The following is a 20,751-nucleotide window of genomic DNA, read 5'->3' on the forward strand; positions in this document are numbered from 1 at the left end:
TTGGGAACTAGAGCATGGCCGCCACTGGAAGGAGACAGAAAGGACTTTGACCTCTAGCAGCTGGATTGGAGCCCAGAGGAGGTAACCTGTGTACCGCTGCATAGCTCTGCATATGGGGAAGGGGGTATCACAGTGACAGAAGGGAAACCCAAGGAGATTGAGGGAGGACAGAAGTCAAGCTTTCCTCCCTAGCCCTCTTTTTTTTAACATAATCTTTATTCAGAGAAAGGCAATATATCGGGTTTACCACAACAGAATATAACCATTTATCTACCCACGCAGGGGTACTGTATACAAAACAGTCTGTTTGACAAAGTGCTGGTAGTATGAAATTGTCACCATTGCCTTCTGTATCTGGGCCCATAGCCCTTATAGCATCTACCATACTAGCATCTTGGAAACTCATGATATGGGGCATAGCATGAAGGAGAGAACTAGTGAAACCAACATATGAAGAAATAAAGGAAAGGTGGGGAAGGATCAATATCAGCATTCAATAAGATTCACAGTCAGGGCTTGTTCACACTATGAGCTTTTTAAAGTGCTGGCAATTTTCAAAAGCGCTTGAGCAATGATTTTACATGTGAGTGTTCTAACATGAGCGATGAGCTTTTTCTCCAATCGCAAACCCGGCACCTGCACAATTTCCTGTGCGTTTGCACTTCAAGGCAATGTATAGGAAAATCGCTAAGCACTTGGAAAAGCGATTTTGTGAGGGCTTTAATAAAAAAAAAAAAAATGTTTAAAGAGATTTAGTTTCAGGTCAAAGAGTTCACTTACTGATTGACGGCAAGAAAAAAAAAAAAAAAACACACACACACAAAAGTGCTTACAAAAGCACTTTACAAAATCGCAAATCACTCTAAAAAAGCCAGAAAAAGCGCTCACAAAAGCGCACAGCGCTGGCAATTTATAATGTTAACTAGGCCATATTCTGCGTGTTCATAAGAGAGAATCACGTTCTTCATGTTGTAAGTCTTATGCTGGCCATACATGGTACAATTTTTTCATACAATCTTACCATTTCTATGTAGTATAAGGGTTAAATTTAGGAAATATACTGAAAGGATAATTTGGGTAGTTCCCTTATGCTACATAGAATTGATAAGATTGGATGAAAAAAATTGTACCATGTATGGCCACCTTTAGAGGGGAAATAGTAATTAACGCCACCTGGAATTTCCCGGCAGCAGGGTGAGCAATTATTCGGTTCACCCTGCGCCAAAGTGACCAGGCACCAAACTGCCATATAGGCCTCATTGACAACTGCACAATGGAGCGCAAAGGGAAATATAAAAACAATTAAAGGCAAGGCATGGCCACCAGGCCTCTAAGTCCCAACAATAAATCGCAATTCCAGCTTGATCTCAAAAACGGTCCATCAACACATCTCTGTACCAGTAACAATTGAATACAAGTATGGTGTGATATTGGCTCGGTACTGAGCGCAATAGAGAACAACAATTTGTCATGTAAAAACAAAAGCTTACTAAACAAGAATTTAGTGCAAAAGAGTCTAAATGGCTGCCATCATACAGCCAAGTAAGAGTGCATTGTGCATGTAAACAAGAAATTTGAGTGACTGTCAGCAGCAATACGAAAAAAAAGTGCTCCGGGCAATAGATCCATGTAATGCTAATTAGCCAATTAACCAGGGCCGGGCAAGCACAGTGGCCCAAATCTAAACCATGGCGGGGGACCGGAGGATCGGCACAGGATGGCTGCAGGGGGCTGGTAGAAGCCCCAGGTAAGTGAAACTCTTTTTCCTACCTTTGGTTTATGTTCACTTTTAGGCCCCTTTTAGGCCTTGTTCACATTATAGCTCGCCAGCGCGATCGCAAGCATTGAGCGACTTATTGAGTGTTTTTGAAAGCACCTTTCTAAGCGCTTTCAGAGCGATTTGCCCTTTTTCTAAGCACTTTTGTGTAGCGGTGCTTTTTTCACTTCACTGAACTCCTTGCCCCAGAGGCACATTTTAGGTGTTCAGTGCCTCCCTCTCTCCACTTCCTTGGAAACATTGTCTAGTGTTGGTGCTCATATTTGAGTTACTGAAATTCAGAAACCCCAATCCACCTGTCACCACACTTCAACACCCAGACATGTGGACGGATACTAAAATGTGGCGGCTGGTGGATTCAGGTTTCCGAACGTTAATAATCCGAAGTTGAACCAACATTGTTGTCTACGTTTGGAGTGTACGCAGCTAACTACACCTGTCCTGTTTCCTGCAGCATCTAGTGCTGGGCTTTGTCTTCTGCTACAATTCATCCACACTATGGGACATGTTCACTAAGGCTAAAATCACAGTGGGGCATTGCAGTGTGTCGTAATGGCCACATTGTTACACAGATCGTTGCATTGCAGTGTGACTGTCACAATGTGGCCGTTGAGGTCTGCCAGAATGCGGTATCCCAACTCACTGCATGCAGTGTATTTACTGGATAACATACCGGTATACGTGTTAATACAGTGAGGAATACTTTTCATTGATTGTATGTAACAAGTGGATAGTGTGCATCGCCGCTTCCCCATTTCGTTGCGTTCTGCTCTCACTGTGAAGCTGGCCTTAGACATCCACAAGCTTTCATGTTACCATTCACTGTGTATGCTGCCATGCTTTGCAATGTAATATGTCTGGAGATACAACAGAGGACAATGCAGCCGATTTATCTACTGGCCACAGAGTCCTCAGGCTGGAAGCATTTGTAACCTCACGCATGTCAACATGCAGTGTAATTACCCGGCAGCTAGTAACTGCCTCATATTGCATCTGAGCTTAGATGTGCCTCAGTGAGATGAACCCCTCCATATTGCTTGTGCCGCGCTCCAAATAAAGGTTCCAGAACAGCTCAGGCAGTGGAAATGTTCTTTTCAAAATGGCACAGAAACAAACAAAAAAGAAGAAGACTTCCTCAACCAGTACAGGTTTGTATTATTAAAAAAAAACAAAAAAAAAAAAAAAACACACCACCAAGCACCATACAATTTTTTCCTTTAGATCTTACATATCAAACTTTGGCCCGCAGGCCAAATATGGCCCTCAGAGCCAGAGCTTGTTCCGAAATCGGCCGCCGTACCGCCACACACCCTAGCAACCAACTTCAGCCCGACATCTTGCACCAGGCGCCATCGACTAACGCCACCAATTTCCCCCCGAAATTGATCGTATCGTCCATCGGGCCTGCACTTGAAGGCACCGATTTTCAACCAATTCGATAACCAAATTGGTTGGTCAACCGCCCTTCCAAAGTCGTCTGACGTATGGGCACCTTAACCAAAGTATCCATGCAAAGTATATTCACTTAGTGTACCCAGTGCTAGGTTCACAGTGGGCCGCTGTGGTGCAATGTAATGGCCGCATGGTAACACTGCAACACAAAAGCAATGCAGCGTTCACAGTGCAGACTGATGTAATGCGGCATCACAATGCACTGCATGCAGTACATTTATTACATAACTCCCACATTAACTGCAGTGACGCATAGGTGGTGTAATGCAATGCGGCAAGCCACGTTACAAAGCGGATGCAATGCCCCCCGCACCACTGTGACTAGGCAGAATTATTCAGGACACTGGAAACAGCAGATCTCTGGCAGGGACTGATCAAATTTGCTGAGTAAATTGACACATGTATGGCCATCAGTTATGTTTGTATAGAAGAGCTTAAAGGTGCACATTAATTATACAAATTTAGCAAAAGATCTACCTTTCCGATCTGATAATTGTGAACGGAAAAAAACAATCAGGCCCATAAATGGGATAAAAAAAAAAAAAAATTAAAATCAATCCGATTATTTCACCTGGAATTGATCAATAAACTGATCATTTGTTGTTGATTGGCATTATCAACACTATACAATCTGATGAAGCAGAATGTCGATCGTTCGCCAAATTGTATTGTTGATGCCAATCTAAAGCTGGCCACTAACAGTACAATTTGTTGAACGATCATTTACCAACAATTCTTCGTATGCATGATCAAAAATGATGGTTTGTGACAGCTAATGGAAAATAAAACTCCAAACCGATCAGATTAATGAAATCGATCAGATTTTAAAATCAATCCCATCATCGGTTGGTTAAGAGATTTTTTTCCATTAGCGGGCCAAAACGATCATTTCCAATCATTCGTACAAAAAAAATAAATAATTTGTAAACAATTGTTGCAAATTATATTGTTAGTGGCCACTAATGACAATTTGCTGAAGATTTGTTTACAAACGATTCTTCATATTAACGATCGGAAGTAATCATTTGGGACCACTAATGGACTAAAATCTCTGAACTAATCCAATCATATTAATGAAGTCGATCGGATTTTCAGATTGATTCATTAATCATATCAGATTGTTTAGGAAAGTTTTGTCCATAGTGGCCTCAATCGATCATTTATACAAATAATTGTAAACAATCGTTCAACAAATTCTACTGTTAATGGCCATCCTCAAAAGGATATGTCCAGGCAACTAAAAAAAAAAAAATCTACTTACCTGGGGCGTCCTCCAGCCCCTGGCAGCCGTCCTGTGCCCTTGCCGCAGCTCCGGTGGCTCCTGGTCTCCTCCGCTGCAGAAGCCGACGTCGCCAGGTCGGCATCCGGGTCTGCTTTTTCTACGCTCCACGTGGTCTCGCTGACGTCATCAGGACGATACTGCGCAGGCGTAGTATTTCTGCGCCCGCGCAGTGACGTCATCAGGACGATACTGCGCAGGCGTAGTATTTCTGCGCCCGCGCAGTGCTGATGATGACGTCAGCGAGATTACGTGGAGTGCAGAAGAAGCCGACCTGCCGAGGTCTGCTTCTGCAGTGGAGGAGCCTGGGAGCCACCGGAGCTGCGGCAAGGGCACAGGACGGCTGCCAGGGGCTGGAGGACGCCCCAGGTAAGTTGATCTTTGTTTTTTTTAGTTGCCTGGACACATCCTTTAAGGTGGCCACACACCATACAATTTTTCAAATATCTGTTCAATTTAAGAATTGCAATCAATTTTTCTGACTGATTGTAACATTTCAAAAAATTACGACCAATGTACCACAATTATGATAAAAACGATTGGAAACTGAGAAAATTGCTTGAGTGTGTATATTAATAAATTGACAAACACACACACCATACAATCTTTAGAAAAATTGAAGAAAAATATCTGGCATTCCGGATAGATAAAAATCGGAAAAAAAAATGAGAAATCTGATCGGATTATCCAGTCAAATAAAAAAAAAAAAAAAAGCTTTGATTTTTACGGGAGATACGATCATTTTTATCGACTTGCCGTAAAATCGGATCATTTTATTGTATCGTGTGTGTGGCCACCTTTAAGGAGATCATTGAAGACACTGGAGACAGCAGAACTCTGGCACAAACTGATCAAATCTGCAGAGAATATTTACATGTGTATGGCCATCAGTTTTTATTATGTTTGCATAGAAAAGCTTAAAAGTGCACACGGATACAATTTTAGCAAACAATCTACCTTCCGATCTGATAATTGTGATCGGAAGGAAACGATCAAGCTCATAAGTGGAAAGAAATAAAAAATTAACCAATATGATCATTTCAAATGTAATCAATTAATAAATTAATCATTTGTTGTCGAACGGCATTATCAACATTATACAATCTGACTTATCGGAAGGTCGATCGCTCACCAAATCTTATGCCAAGTACACGATACAATTTTCACACAGATTTACTGTCAGATCGATTGTTTCCAACAGATCCTATCTGACTTCTGATTGATTTTCCGTTAACTTAACTTCTATGGAAACCTGTTGGCAATAATCTGACAGTAAAGGTGCCCATACATTAGAACGAGTATGGGCAGATTCGACCGAGAGACAAATTTATCTCTAATCGAATCTGCCCATACACTACAGGCCGATTCCCATCCAATTTCAGCATGAAATCATCAGGGAATCGGCTGAGCCACCGCTGTCCGCCCAACAGGTAATGTATAAATGCACTACACACTGCATACATTTATACATTGCGGGGTTACATCATCTCGTCACTCTAAGCAAATCAGCTGCCGTACCGCCGCACACCCGACCACCCAACCTCGGCCCAAAATTTGCTATCGACTGTGCAGCTAATATGTGTCCCGAAATTGGTCGCTTTGTCAGTTGGGCATGCACTTGGCAGCACTAATTTTCATCCAATTCGATTATAATAATGGAATTGAATGGTCGATTGGTTGGTTGCCTGGTGTATGGCCCCATTTAATCTGTCAGAAAATTGTATCGTGCGCGCATAGCATTATTATTTATTGGCACCTTCGCTAGAACTTTCCCGAAGCACATTCCCTATCAGCGTGCTATAGGAAGGAGCTGGGATGCCTCATCCAGCTGTCACAACAATGGGCACGTGTGACAGCACCAGCCTGCCTGGCGGCACCGCTCAGCAATGTCACGCGCAGCTGAGCGCGACATCCCCGCCGGAATCCAGCAGCCTCGCGGACACTGACCGGTCGCTCCTCTCTGCTCGAGCTCCGCACTGCGCTGATCAGCAGCTCCTGCTCCTCCGTGTAGCTCCGCTCTCTCCCGCTGGCTACGAAGCTCTCCAGCAGCTCCAGCACACGGACGACTTGCGGGACCACTCCGGACACCGACTCCGGGCCGTCGGAGTGACTTCGCCCGCCCATTCACAGTAAGTTATCTCTCTGTTTATATGTGGCCCCGACCCCGTGTTCCCATAGTATAGAGCTACGCCCACTCAGGAGTTGCCAACTCGGCGTGTATGGACGCAATGACTTCACATTTTAGGTGCCCGTAATGTGCCCATCTTTTTAAAATAGGCGTCCGTCCACCACAGATGCCGCTTTATTGCACGCCTGTGAGCACTGCGGTCAGGTCCCGGGTAGCTGAGAGGGTTCGCTTTCCTTCAGCGTGTTACCCATTGGCGCCTCCCTCCAGCCTGTATAAACAGAGAGGCAGCCGAGTGCTCTCCGCCCCCCACATCTCCGTCCAGCCAGTAGCAGCAGCAGCTGTCATCCAGGGAGGAGAGATCATGATCCTTACTCCACACGCAGAACACAGCAGCCAGCCAGAGTACACACAGCAGCAGGAGGAGCTGATACAGCGGCAGCTCAGTCACTTATGTAAATCACCCGGCATAATTAACTCTTTCAGGTTCACCAGGCAGCCAGGTAATACAGTTCCAGCAACAGCAGACAAACAAGGAGCACAATATAAATCACGTCTCTGTAATAGAATAAAGGAATGTGGGAAGTTTGTGGGGAGAAGGGTGTATCCATGCAAAGAGAGAAGCAAGAATATCAAGGGGAAAAAAGTGCCCACTTATTTATTCTTCTTCACTAAAACCGACAAGTCTTTGTATCATAATAATACTTTAAAGGACATCTGACCTGGGGAGGGGAGATATTAGATTTACTTTGCTGGGGCTTCTTCCAGTACTTAGCAGTCTTATCTGGTCCCTTTCTGTACTTTCACAGCCCACCAGGCTGCTGCTCTCCCCTCTGAAAGATCCCCGACCACAGTGGTCGCAGGCTGCTGTGAATGCAAATCTCATCTGTGCACCTCTCTCGCTCATGCTCCTGTAGTCAGGACCATTCTGCGCCTGCATAGTTTAAGTATGTGAAAACTGCGCAAGCACAGAATTATCCTGGCCACTGGAGCACAATCGAGAGTGGTGCAGATGTGCCCACGATCACAGTGAGGGATCTTTTGGAGGTGACTTCAACATACTGGAGTAGATTGGACCTATAGTGCCCACAAAACGCTTGTGCAATGAATCTCTTTGAGAAGGTTCATATCAGTGCGGTTCGTACACTGTGCGTTCAGCAAAGCGGTGCATGTACCATTTTTGGGGCATTTTTGTTATAATGGAAGGTATAGGAAGAGCGCTAAACGCTCACAAAACCGTTTTATGTGGCGATTGCTTTTGCATATTTTAGAATAAATACACTATATTTATTCTTTTCCGGGTCAAAGAGTTCACTTCCTGACTTGCATCAGGGAGTGAATTACAAAAGCGCTTAGAAAAGCGCTTTTACCAGAAACGCAGCGCGCAGTGGCGCCGGGAGAGGGAAAAATGTACAAAACGCTTGCGTTTTCGATTTTAGGTGTAAATGAGGCCTAAAAGTGTTCTTCTGACTCTGCCCCCTGTTTGTCCAAAATTTTGGGTGTCCAGATTTTTGGGGGCTTTTGTCCGTCAAAAATTAAAAACTAGGTTGGCAACACTGGTCCCGCTTATCCTCTCAGCAGTTGCTATCAGAGCTGTGTGATTAGGTACCGTGATTGACTGGCTTGACATAGCTCCCAAGCAGTGGGTAGCGCCAAGAGGATGCAAAGGTTCAGTACATTCCTTACAGTACAGTTGTGACATCATTATGTAATGGCAAGGCATCTGACCCTCTGCCTCAAACACTTTTAGCCATTAACCCTGAACAAGCATGCAGCAGATCAGGTGTTTCTGACATTGTCAGAACTGACTGGATTAACTGCATGCTTGTTTCTGGTTTGATTCAGACACTACTGCAGCCAAATAGACCAGCAGGGCTGCTAGGCAACTGGTATTGTTTAAAATGAAATAAATATGTCAGCCTTCATATTCTTATCACTTTAGGTGTCCTTTAAAGAACAACTGAAGCAAGAGGTATATGGAGGCTGCCATATTTAAGCAATATCAGTTTCTGGCTGTCCTGCGGATCCTCTACCTCTAATACTTTTAGCCATAGACCCTGAACAAACATGCAGCACATCAGGTATTTCTGACAATATTGTCAGATCTGACAAGATTAGCTGCATGCTTGTTACTGGTTTAATTCAGACACTACTGCAGCCAAATAGATCAGCAGGTCTGCCAGGCAACTGGTATTGTTTATAGGGAAATAAATATGGCACCCTCCATATCTCTCTTACTAGAGCTGTCTTTTAACCTAGCATGTATATGTAGCTGTACTCCTCTCTGAGGCCGGGTACACACATGACAGAAACTATTGCGGAGCTGGAAACGCTGCGTTTTATGCAGCAATATTAGTCTATGGGACGCAGAAGGACCTGCGCTCCATCTGCGATTTATAGTAAGCAGTAAGTGTTCTGCAGACGCTTGCAGTGTTGCATAACATGCAGGCTGGCTGCCAAAACGCACATAATGAAAGTCTATGGGAACGCATATGTGTTGCGTTTTCCATGCGTTTTGCGCAGCGTTTTTCATTAATTAAAAAGTAAAGATATCTGTGTTTCCGCTTCCTGTTGTCTTCCTAATGATTTGCATATATTTAATTAAAAAAAGCATAGAAATGCATATGCGTTTTCTGTTAGTGAACCGCAAATGTGTACAAACGCACGCAATACACATGAAAAACACGTCTGCTGAAAAAAACCACAAAACGCAAATGCACTAAAAACGTGTTACAAAAAACGGAAAACGCAGGTAGAAGGATCAATTAGGTCAATATCAGCATTCAATAAGATTTAGTCAGGAGTCAAAGGGAAATATAAAGACAATTAAAAGTAAGGCATGTCTCAACAATAAATCGCAATTCCAGCTTGATCTCAAAAACGGTCCCATCAAAGTCATCAACACAACTATGTAGCAGTAACAATTGAATACAAGTATGGTGTGATATTGGATCCTTACTGGACGCAATAGAGAATAACAATTTGTAATGTAAAAACAAAAGGCAATCCATCAACAGCCTACTAAACACTAACTTAGTGTAAAAGAGTCTACATGGCTGCCTTCATACAGCCAAGTAAGAGTGCAATGTGCATGTAAACAAGAAATTTGAGTGACTGTCAGCAGCAATACGAGGAAAAGTGCTCCGGGCAATAGATCCATGTAATGCTAATTAGCCAGGGCAGCGCAAGCGTAGTGGCCCGACACTAAACCGCGGCGGGGGACCAGAGGATCATTTAGGACAGGCACAGGCACAGGACGGCTGCAGGGGGCTGGTAGAAGCCCCAGGTAAGTGAAACTCTTTTACCTACCTTCGGTTTAGGTTCACTCTTAGGCAGGGCTGTGGAGTAGGTACAAAAATCTTCCGACTCCGACTCCTCAATTTATGAAACCACGACTCCAACTCTGACTCCGGGTGCCCAAAATTGCCCTGACTCCGACTCCACAGCCCTGCTCTTAGGCCCCTTTTAGGCCTTGTTCATATTATAGATCGCCAGTGCAATCGCAAGCGCTGAGCGATTTATTGAGTGATTTTTGAAAGCACTTTTCTAAACACCTTTAGAGCGATTTGTACTTTTCTAAGCGCTTTTGTGTAGCTGTGTTTTTTTCACTTCAATGAACTCCTTGCCCCGGAAATGAATACATACAATGTATTTATTCATTAAAAGCTCTTGGAAAATCTCTTTTCAATGCGCTTTTTCAAGCGCTTAGCGATTTTCCTATCTTTTCTATTGAATTGTAAATGCTCAGAAAATGGCGCAAGACCCACGTTGACACACGTATGACCATCAGTTTTTATTATGTTTGTATAGAAAAGCTTAAAACGGAACTGAATACTAAAAAAGAGAGACAGGCAGCCTATTTGGCCAATCAAAGCACCAGGATCACATCCTAGAAAGCCACTGACCCACCAGGGCTCGGGGCGGGTTCAGTGGAGCAGTAGTTAGTTACAAGCTGAGTTCAAGCTCCTCTGATGAATCAAGCGATTGTCAATAATAACAGTATAAAATGACCTGAAATTTCTGCGTCTGTAGATACAGTATAGAGAAAGGAGCCAATGTGCTGTGCAAAAAACAAACCAGGAAGTACAAACTTCAGATTGCTGTCAGAATTGGCCATGACAGGTGTCTGACAGAAATCTATCTGATGGTCGAATCTGCTGCAAATCTATCAGTGTATGGCCACCTTTATTCACTATGCAGTGTTGGTAGCACACAGCAATTTTACAGATACTTTTGACATTACACTGATAGATTTGCAGCAGATTCGACCATCAGATAGATTTTTGTCAGATGCCTGTCAGGTAGAATCTGACAGGAATCTATCTGATGTATGCCACACTCTAGGAACAGATTTCCAATAGATTTCAGAATGAAATCTATTGAAAATCTATCTAAATGCATTATTGCGCCATGAGATCCAATGCAACTCTATGGGCCATCGATCTGCTGCCAGCAGCAGAACGACCTAGATTTTCCATCCTGTCAGATAGATCAAATCGATCAAAATCGGACACAAATTGATCGATTGGCCGGTTTGATCTAATCAATCAATCGCTGAAATCGACATTTGTTACTTAACACATACATTGTAAGGGGACCACACGCTACAATATTTGTATATGCACATTAACCAGGCAATGTACAGTATGTGTTACCAAGGTAACGTGGGGCACAACGTGCGACCTGTTCTGTGTACCAGTATACTTCCTGCGCTCAGAATTTTTACCACTACATAGTGAATCTGCCCCAATAATAGCCATATAGCATGGCTTTTCTGATTGTCATTGAGCAGCCATTGCACATTAGGGGACACTAGAGGTAGTCGCCTAAAAATGATTATTTAACAATTAGTTTGGCAGATTAAAATCTAAGGTGTGCATGAGGCCTTAGCAGGAAGCACATATCTTAGGTAATTACCGTCCATCTATAGGTGTCCTTTCATATTCTACAAAATAACTGTAATAATCTCTTATATACTTAAAGGGGCACTATTGCAAATTCCCTTGTTTTTAGTCCCTTTAACATAAATATGTGTAAGTGGAGCAATGTTATTGCCACTTATTGTGGCTGATCAAAAGTATTTTTTACATTGCCACTAACCATTCAGAGCTAGTGAGTCACGTCGGAAGATTTACCTTTGTGACGCGACTTGGCATAATCCTTTCTGCAGTAGGAGGCATCTGTATTTGTAGATACTGCAGCCGTTACATCCCCCCCCCCTCTTGTCAGCCCAGCTAAGTTTGGTCCAACTTGTAACTGCACTATCGTGCAGTTACGGAGATCTGTGTGGGCTGCAGCCACCGTACGGGTCTACAGTTACAAGCTGCCCGCTGAGGACCTCTTATTTAAAGCTGGCACAAGGACGGACACCTATTGGTGTCCGTTGCTGTGGTAACCAGCAATCGGCTTTCTAATTGCGCAAGACAGGGGCAGCATCAGCGAGAAGACACAAACACATCTTGTGTTTGTGTCTTCTCGCTGATGCCGCCGCTGTCTTGCGCAATTAGAAAGCCGATTGCTGGTTACCAAAGCAATGGATAGTGCAGTTACAAGTTGGACCAAACTTAGCTGGACTGACCAGAGGGGGGGGGGGGGGGGGATGTAACGGCTGCAGTATCTACAAATGCCTCCTACTGCAGTAAGGATTATGCCAAGTCGCGTCACAAAGGTAAATCTTCCGACGTGACTCACTAGCTCTGAATGGTTAGTGGCAATGTAAAAAATACTTTTGATCAGCCACAATAAGTGGCAATAACATCGCTCCACTTACACATATTTATGTTAAAGGGACTAAAAACAAGGGAATTCGCAATAGTGCCCCTTTAAAAAAATGTATGGTTTCATACAGTATCTGAATGAAGTGCTCTGTATGTATTGCAGCTTAGCAATCAGGCTAAGCAGGTGGTATTAATAGCTCAGAGGGAGCAGATGGCTGGAGATTATGAAGATGCACAGAAGCCACATCCCTTATTATATTTTGGAAAGCCCAAGCAAGGGCAAAACTATTTGTTCTGGGGTGTCCTGACTCCACCCTCCACCTCAGAAATTTCTCTTCTAGGAGAACAATACTTCTACAGAACTCGTGTGGAGAGGGTTCAAGATATAGCTCATTTCCCCCAGTCAGTACATCATTTCTACTTGATAGTTAATGATTTTCCCATTTCCCACACTCTGAACATGTTTCTTTGGTTCTTTTCCATGTTCATCCTGACAATCTTCTCTCCTTCATTTTCTCTCATTTTTTTTTTTGCTCCTTTTTCCCTGCTTATTCCAGCCTTCAACTCCACTCTTAATTTTTCTAGTTTTTTTATTACATATTTTCTCCTCCCTGTGACGCTTCACGATGTCGGCAATACCGATTACCGAAGATTTGCGAATGCATCATTTTATAGTCCTTGGTCATTTCTAGCCAATTCCATTCTTCTGCCCAGCTGACATACAAAACCGCAAGGAACTGCCTGGACATTAACGATAATGCAAAGCTTGCATGCGGGTTAGAGAGACGCAGAGACGGGAACACACCCATAGAATTGTATGAGTAGTGAGATGACATGCAGAATTATTAATTAGTAATGCAGCTGATGCCCTGTGAGCTACCCCTGAGGCTGGGAGCACAGAACCAGGACCCAATAGTGGACTAGTGTAGTAGTGCAAACTTGAATACCATTTTCACATGCAGAGAAAAACCTGACAGCAGTGTAGCAATGTGTGCATTTTCTCTATCAATTACATTACTTTCTGTAAAAAAAAAAAAAAAAAAAGGTGTGCAAGTGTGCTCCCAGCCACATTAGTGCACTCTATGCTGCTATAGCATATAGCATATAGCAGCATAGAGGGCGCTATTGTTGCCGGGAACACGAAGAATCTCTCCCGTTCCCTGCCTGTTGGCTCCTGTCACCGAAAACGGAAGTGGCTGCCGGCTGGATCAGGAGCATCTGATGGAGTCGGCGTGGGCACAATACAGCTGCAGGGGGCTGCTGGAAGCCCCAGGTGAGTAAAACTCATTTTTTCCCACAGAATTAAGGGCTGATTCACACTACAAGAGCTTTTTAAGAGCTAGAGATTTTAAAAGCGCTTGCTAATGCAATGCTATGAGGGGATTTTACAAAATCACATCGCTCCAGTGAGAATACACAGATAGGATAACATTAGCAAGAGTTTTTAAAATCACAAAGCGCTCAGATAAGCTCTTGTAGTGTGAACAAGCCCTTACCCATCTGCAAATATCCACGACCAACTTGGTCGTGCATTTTGCTGCTCTGAGAGGCAGAGCTATGAGCTGTAGCTCTGCCTCTCTTGCCGTCAATCGCCGCACGGATCACCGCCTCTCCCCGCCCCTCTCTGTAAAGGAAGAGTGAGAGGGGCGGGGAGAGGCGGTGATCCATGCCGCGATTGACATCAGGAGAGGCAGAGCTGAAGCTGAGAGCTCTGCCCCTTCCAGGAAATACCGGCTGGATTGCCCCCCCGGGGATTTGGGGGCTCTGCAGCCCTCGTTTTGTGGCGGGTACGTGGCAGTTTACTTGTCATGAGAGCACTTAAGCGAATTATAAGGTAAAATGGGCAAAATTAGTTCGCTTCAGTGTCTCTTTAAGCCCCATACACACACTCAACAGCCGTCTTTTATGCAGCACAATTCTCAAACAACTTTTGTTGTGAAACGAGTTGAAACAACCCAAAAAAGGTTGCTTGCTATTGTTCACACAATTGATAAGACTGATAAGACATCAATCCAACTGTTGGATTGACATCTTATCAGTCTTATCAGTTGTGTGAACAATAGCAAGTAACTTTTTTTGGTTGTTTCACAACAAAAGTTGTTTGATAATTGTGCTGCATAAAAGACCGCTGTTGAGCAGAATTCACCTTGAGCTTGCTGGGAAATCTGTATTTTTTTTTGTTAACACTTGTAACCCTTGTCAGCTCCAGGGCCAATTGCACATGATTTTCAAACTTACATTGCTCGTGAAATTATTTGATATACTATTAAATTTGGGGTTAGGGCCCTTTTACACTTAATCAGTTGGTATGCGTTAGTGTGTGTTAGTATGTGTTACAACACGCTGGTACGTGTTTTTTCCATAGCAGTGCATTGTGAAAAAGCTTTCAATTAAAACGCGTATAGTGTGAACTGTGCCATATGAAAACATGGACATTACTTTGAAAAACGTTTTTCTTCCAGTTTTAACTGAGAACAACTGATTAAGTGTAAAAGCGGCCTAAGTGTCTACAATTTTAGCTGTACTGTACTACCATTTTGTCCATACACAATCCCTGCAGAGCTGTTGTGAATCCAAAGAGAATGTTGTGCACATTTAGCGCAGAGGTGTTGTCCATTATATACCTGGTTCAGACTGTGTGTTAAGAATGTGTGATAGAGGACAAACCCCCTTATTTCATTGCTTTGATGGCGGGTGTGTGTTCTCCAGATTTATTGCAGCCTGCCCTGTGTCGCTGTTGTTCACTGCCATATAAAAACGTTCCCCATACAGCAGCAAATACTGCCAACACAGGCTGCAGTAATGCCAGTGACCACACACAAGAAGCAATGAAACAGGCAGTCACGTGCTTATGGCAGGCAGCCGGGGCTGGTTTTTAAATGGGCCTCCCTATAGCTTTCATTTGTTTGCACTGCATCCACTTTCCTGGTCAGACTTGACCTTGCAGAATATTCCCCTCATCCTTTTCCTGTTGTGGTTGGTGTTGAATGCTGAATTGTTAAATGTATGTTTGAGATTATAAATGTTTTGTAACAGAAATATCCAGCTCCCTGTGAAATTCTAATCATTTAGGGCCTGGGCCCACTGACGCAGGTGTGTCCGCTTTTCAGTTACACATCAATGTTAACCCTCCTGGCGGTATGAAACATTCCGCCAGGAGGCAGCGCGGCAGTTTTTTTTTTTTTTCTTATATCATGTAGCGAGCCCAGGGCTCGCTACATGATAGCCGCTGCTCAGCGGCATCCCCCCGCCCTCTTCGATCAGGAAATCCCATTCAAAGAACGGGATTTCCTGGAGGGCTTCCCCCGTCACCATGGCGACAGGGCGGGATGACGTCACCGACGTCGTGACGTCATTGGGAGTCCCGATCCACCCCTCGGCGCTGCCTGGCACTGATTGGCCAGGCAGCGCACGGGGTCTGGGGGGGCCGCGTGCCGCAACGTATAGTGGCGATCGGGCGTGGGGTGGCCGCGATCAGTGTGCTGGCGCAGCTAGCAAAGTGCTAGCTGTGTCCAGCAAAAAAAAAATTAAGAAAATCGGCCCAGCAGGGCCGGAGAAAGACTCCTGCGCGGCTTACCCCGAACTACGTTCGGGGTTATCGCCAGGAAGGTTAAGGTGCCCATACACGATACAATAAAAAAACGTTCGATTTTCCCGTTTATTCGATCTAAATGATCGAATCGAATGAAAGTTGAAAATATGTTTTTTTCAATTAAGAAATTCGAACGATTATCCAGTTTTTTCAAGAAAAATCTGATCGGACATGCTAGAAAAATCTTTATATTCGATGTAACGGAATAATCGAACTAAATTATCTAATCGAAAAAAATGAAAAATTGTACCATGTATGGCCACCTTTACAGATGCAGAAAAGTGGACAGAAGCGGATACAACTGCGTCAGTGGGCTCAGGCCCTCAGTATGTCCCAACTGTCACTTTCTGTACGGCAGCCTTTTTGTCTCTTCATTCTGGTATAGACATTTGTCAGTTAGTGAGGTTGTAGCAGTCAGGCTTTGGAAATGGATACCTTTTTACCTCTGGAAAGCTCTACAAAACATCCCTGTGTGCTTTGAATGTGAGTAAAGATTCTTTGGATTCTACTTGGAATCTTTTTCATTGAGTACAACTGCCTGTGTATACTTTTGAGTCAGTGTGGAGACATATTGGGGAAGGGGGTAGGGTTACACGCTGCCCACACTGTTATGTAAGAGAAGGATAATATGATGGCTGCACTAGTTATGAGGCTTTGGGGGCAGGATGACATGGTGGACGCACTGTTATAGCTAACTGTCCTATTCTTTTTCTGGTAAGTTTTGTTTTTCCTCTCACTGTTCTCTGTTTCTCCGCACATGAGAAGTGCTTCTTGAAAGCTTGTCCCCACAGTGGTCATTTTCTACCTCTTTTTCCATGTGTGTTCTATATGCGGCTTACACTGCTGATTAACGGCTTATTATAACAGGAGACTAAACACTGCATGCATCTGATGAAGGAAATAGAAACAGCATTTTTATTAGGCTCAAACATTTTGATTAGATTTGTGATTTATTATTGTTAAAGGATTCTGATTGGTAATCCTCGCTAACGTTTGCTGCAGTTTTCCTAGTCTTGGTTTTGATAACTCTGCCCCACTCTTCATTTGGTAGATTTGGCCGTCCAGAACAATGGGCCTGATTCACAAAGCGGTGCAAAGTGTTTGCACGCCTTTGAAAAGCCCTTTATCACGCCTAAACTCAGTTTAGGCGTGATAAAATGAAACTCGCACAAAATTCCCACGCGTAAAGTTTTGTGCGCAATCGCGCAGTGCACGGTGCAGTGCGCGCGATGCGCCCATTAAACCCTATGGGCGCTGCGCACGGAATTGCTTTGGAATTGCTTTTATCGCTGACTTTGCGCGCGATAAAGAGCACAAAGTGGTGCTAACTTAGCGGTGCAAAGGTTATCACGCCTAAAGTCTTTTAGGCGTGATAACTGAGTTATTACCGCTTTGTGAATCAGGCCCAATGACTCTAAATGTGCTTTTGTTTTATGTAATGCTTTTTCAAAAGGCCCCTACACACGTTGGATTGATGTAACCCATCAGGGATCGGGACCCGCTCTTTCTGATGACATCACTGGACCTAAGCTGCACAGCTGGCGATGCAATCATGAGGGGGTATCGAGGGACGACGGAGGGGCATAGATGTAATGTCATGTGACGGGTGACCGGTGGCGCAAAGGTAACTCAACCAAGTTGATCCACGTGGCGGATCGCTTGCAGGTCTGGGGGCTTGTGTACACACACTAGATTATCGGCTGAGGCGGTGTTTGTTGCCTGCCAAAGCTGAGTTTAATCAAGTGTTTGTATGGGGCTTAAAGAGCAACTCCAGTGAAAATAATGTAATAAAAAAGTGCTTCATTTGTACAATAATTATGTATAAATGATTGTCATTGTTTGCCCATTGTAAAATCTTTCTTCTCCCTGATTTACATTCTGACATTTATCACATGGTGACATTTTTACTGCTGGCAGGTGATGTCACTGGAAGGAGATGCTGCTTTCTTTTTGGGCAGTTGGAAACCGCTGTAAACAGCTGTTATTTCCCACAATGCAACAAGGCTCCCACAGTGTGATGTATGAACCATCCATACAGAGCACCCTGATGATCTGTTTGTGAAAAGGTAAATATTTCTCATGGGAAAGGGGATATCAGCTACTGATTGGGATGAAGTTCAATTCTTGGTTACGGTTTCTCTTTAAATCAAGCGTTTGAAGTTTACATTTTATCAAATGTAGTCATTTAATATAATAATTTATGCTTTGGCCTTGCCTCATGCTAATGCTTATACCTGCCATCCCTTTATCACATTACAGATCCATTTTGAAGCAGGACAGAAGTGGAAGTGAGTGAGAAAAGGTGACTGCTCTGAAGAGGAAGATGATCCGGACATGACACTGGAGAAGGTAACGCCCCCCAACACTGCCCACCACTGCCATGCTGCTCTACATGCACGGGAGGAAGGATGAGGGTGGCTGCACTATTGTGGGGGGAGGGGTTACACACAGGCTTGCAGAAATGGGGGAGGGGGGGTAAGTTTGCATGGGGTCCACACTGTTATGGAAGGAAAGGATGAGATAATGGCTGAACTAGTTATGAGAGGTAGGGGGCAGGCTGTTATAGTGGGTGAACTGCTAGCAAGGAGTGTGGTATGGTGGCTATAGTATTCATGGGGCATAGGATGACATTGTGGCTACACTGTTAAGGGGAGGAAGATGACATTGTAGTACTGTTACGGGGAGGAGAGGGACTCGGTAGCCCTTTCAACCATTTAATGCCCCTCCATTGAGATGTACAATTGCCAGTCACAGTGTGTTGGCTTATTTTAAAGAGAAACACGGTTGTGACCCCACACAATTATCAGCGTGTGGGGTAGAGAAGCTTAGAAGACAGTGGAGGGGGTGCAACTCAAAAAGAGACATCTCTAAAATTGAAACCCGATGGATATATAAGATGGACTGCCTTACACCAAAGGGGCTGATCATTGAATTGGACCTCAGTAGTTTTATAGCTAACAGCTGATGCATGGAAATGTATGGTATGGGTAGACACTGGGCCGCTATCTGGGATGCATCCCATGCTTACCATTCTATTTGTATTTTAATTTCATTTTTATTTTTATATGTCTTTGTTTTATTTTTATTCTATTTTTCATTATTTTTATTTTCAGGCCATTCAGACTATTATGGTAGTTTCCATTTTGGCCACAAGATGGCAATAAGAAGTTGTGCAATAAGATGGCATGTTTAGAGCATGTACTGTAAATGCCAATTTGAATTGTGAATATGTAAAGGGTTTATGTATCACAGAAATTCTGCCTCTTGCACAGAATGCTCCTGACCACAGAAGGGAGGGAGCACATGGCCCGAGCAATGCATGCACAGTGGCCCTTTCGGAGGGAACCAGCAGAACAACAAACACACTGGGAGGAAACTGAGGGACCTGTAAAGCTATCAGCTCTGAAACAACGACTCAGGATTTTCTCACCAAAGAGTATCTCGGATCCTCAGCATCCTCAGCATTGATCTGCATGCACTTCCTAAAGCTCTATCTTATGTATGCAGATATATATATATACCTACTTGTTCTACTTACATAATGTATATATTGTACTGTCCACATTTTGATTTCAGTTAATTGTATAAAATTCTGTTTCAGGAATTTGCCATTTCCCATAATTCCCTCTGACTGAAGCCAATACTGATGTAATTTCCCCCCTTACTTTTTTTTCACCTAGAAACTGCACTGTCATAGCTAGCTTGCTTTGTAAACACATGTGAGCACAGTATAGATCAGATTTCAGCAGCTCACTGAACCTCCCTCAGCCAATCAGTAAGGAGCAGGAATGTGGGAGGAGTGATGACAAGTTTCCTTCTTGTGAGCAATGGAACAAATAAAGCCAAGCTGACTAAGATAACATTTATTACAGCAGAAACATTTCTGAATACAATGGAGTGCTTGCAGTGCAGGGTAAGGCTGCAGGCTGCATAATAAACACAGAGCAGTGGGTATATGGAATTTGATTTTGTGGCCGACAATCCCTCTTTAAACAGCAGGAGGCCATCAAGAGTGCCTTTGGTATCACAGAAAAATAGGAAATGATGCCTGTTGTGGCCACCGTGCTCGATCAGTCTCAAATTGGCTTGTTTAGGAACATCAATCAGAGTTTGGCTGCTGCACACTGCAAATCCGATTTGCGATTCCAATTTTCCCTGGATGTTATCAAAACAAGAAGAAAAACGCAGAAAAACCGCAGCATGCAGTAACGATTAAAAATCACAAATTGGAATCGCATGTAAAACCGCAAATCGGAATCGCGTATGGTGTGCAAGAGGCCCTTTAACCTGCTTCCATGGGAGAAGGCTGAAAGATCACTTTAAAGCTTGGAGAGGCCACCATCCAATCTAACCCAACTTAGAGCTGCCATTATGCCAGCATGGGCCAACATTCCTCAGCAACGGTACCAGCATCTTGTTGAGTCCATGACGAGATCACAGCTAAAGGTGGACCAACCTGTTATTAGAGGGCATCTATTTTTTGGCCACTCTGTGTAGATATCATTGCCAGCATAGCATGAAAGGAGAACTAAAGGCTCGTTCACACCTAGAGCGTTTTGCACTTTTTTTGAGCGCCGGCAACTTTAAAAAACGCACTAAAAACGATTGTGCAATTAATCCTTATGGGATAGTTCATATCAGCGCGTTACGTCTGCCTTCCATTCAGCAAAGCGCTGCCTGTACCTTTTTTAGGACGATTTTGTTACAATGGTCAAAGAGTTCACTTCCTGACTTGCGTCAGGGAGTGAATTACAAAACCGCTCTGGAAAAGCAATGGAAACGCCGCAGTGCGCCGGGAGGGGGAAAAAA

General features: G+C 43.8%; 1 long non-coding RNA gene across 1 annotated transcript; it reads left to right on the forward strand.

The window, feature by feature from the left end:
• The first annotated feature begins 6,415 nt into the window (after positions 1-6,415).
• LOC137547100 (uncharacterized) lies at positions 6,416-19,808 on the forward strand. The gene is made up of 5 exons (XR_011026479.1): positions 6,416-6,637; positions 17,396-17,566; positions 17,860-18,008; positions 18,202-18,291; positions 19,215-19,808. It is a non-coding gene; the product is annotated as an uncharacterized lncRNA (long non-coding RNA).
• Positions 19,809-20,751: the final 943 nt, after the last annotated feature.

This window comes from Hyperolius riggenbachi, chromosome 2 (assembly GCF_040937935.1).
Source record: "Hyperolius riggenbachi isolate aHypRig1 chromosome 2, aHypRig1.pri, whole genome shotgun sequence".
Lineage (NCBI taxonomy): Eukaryota > Metazoa > Chordata > Amphibia > Anura > Hyperoliidae > Hyperolius > Hyperolius riggenbachi.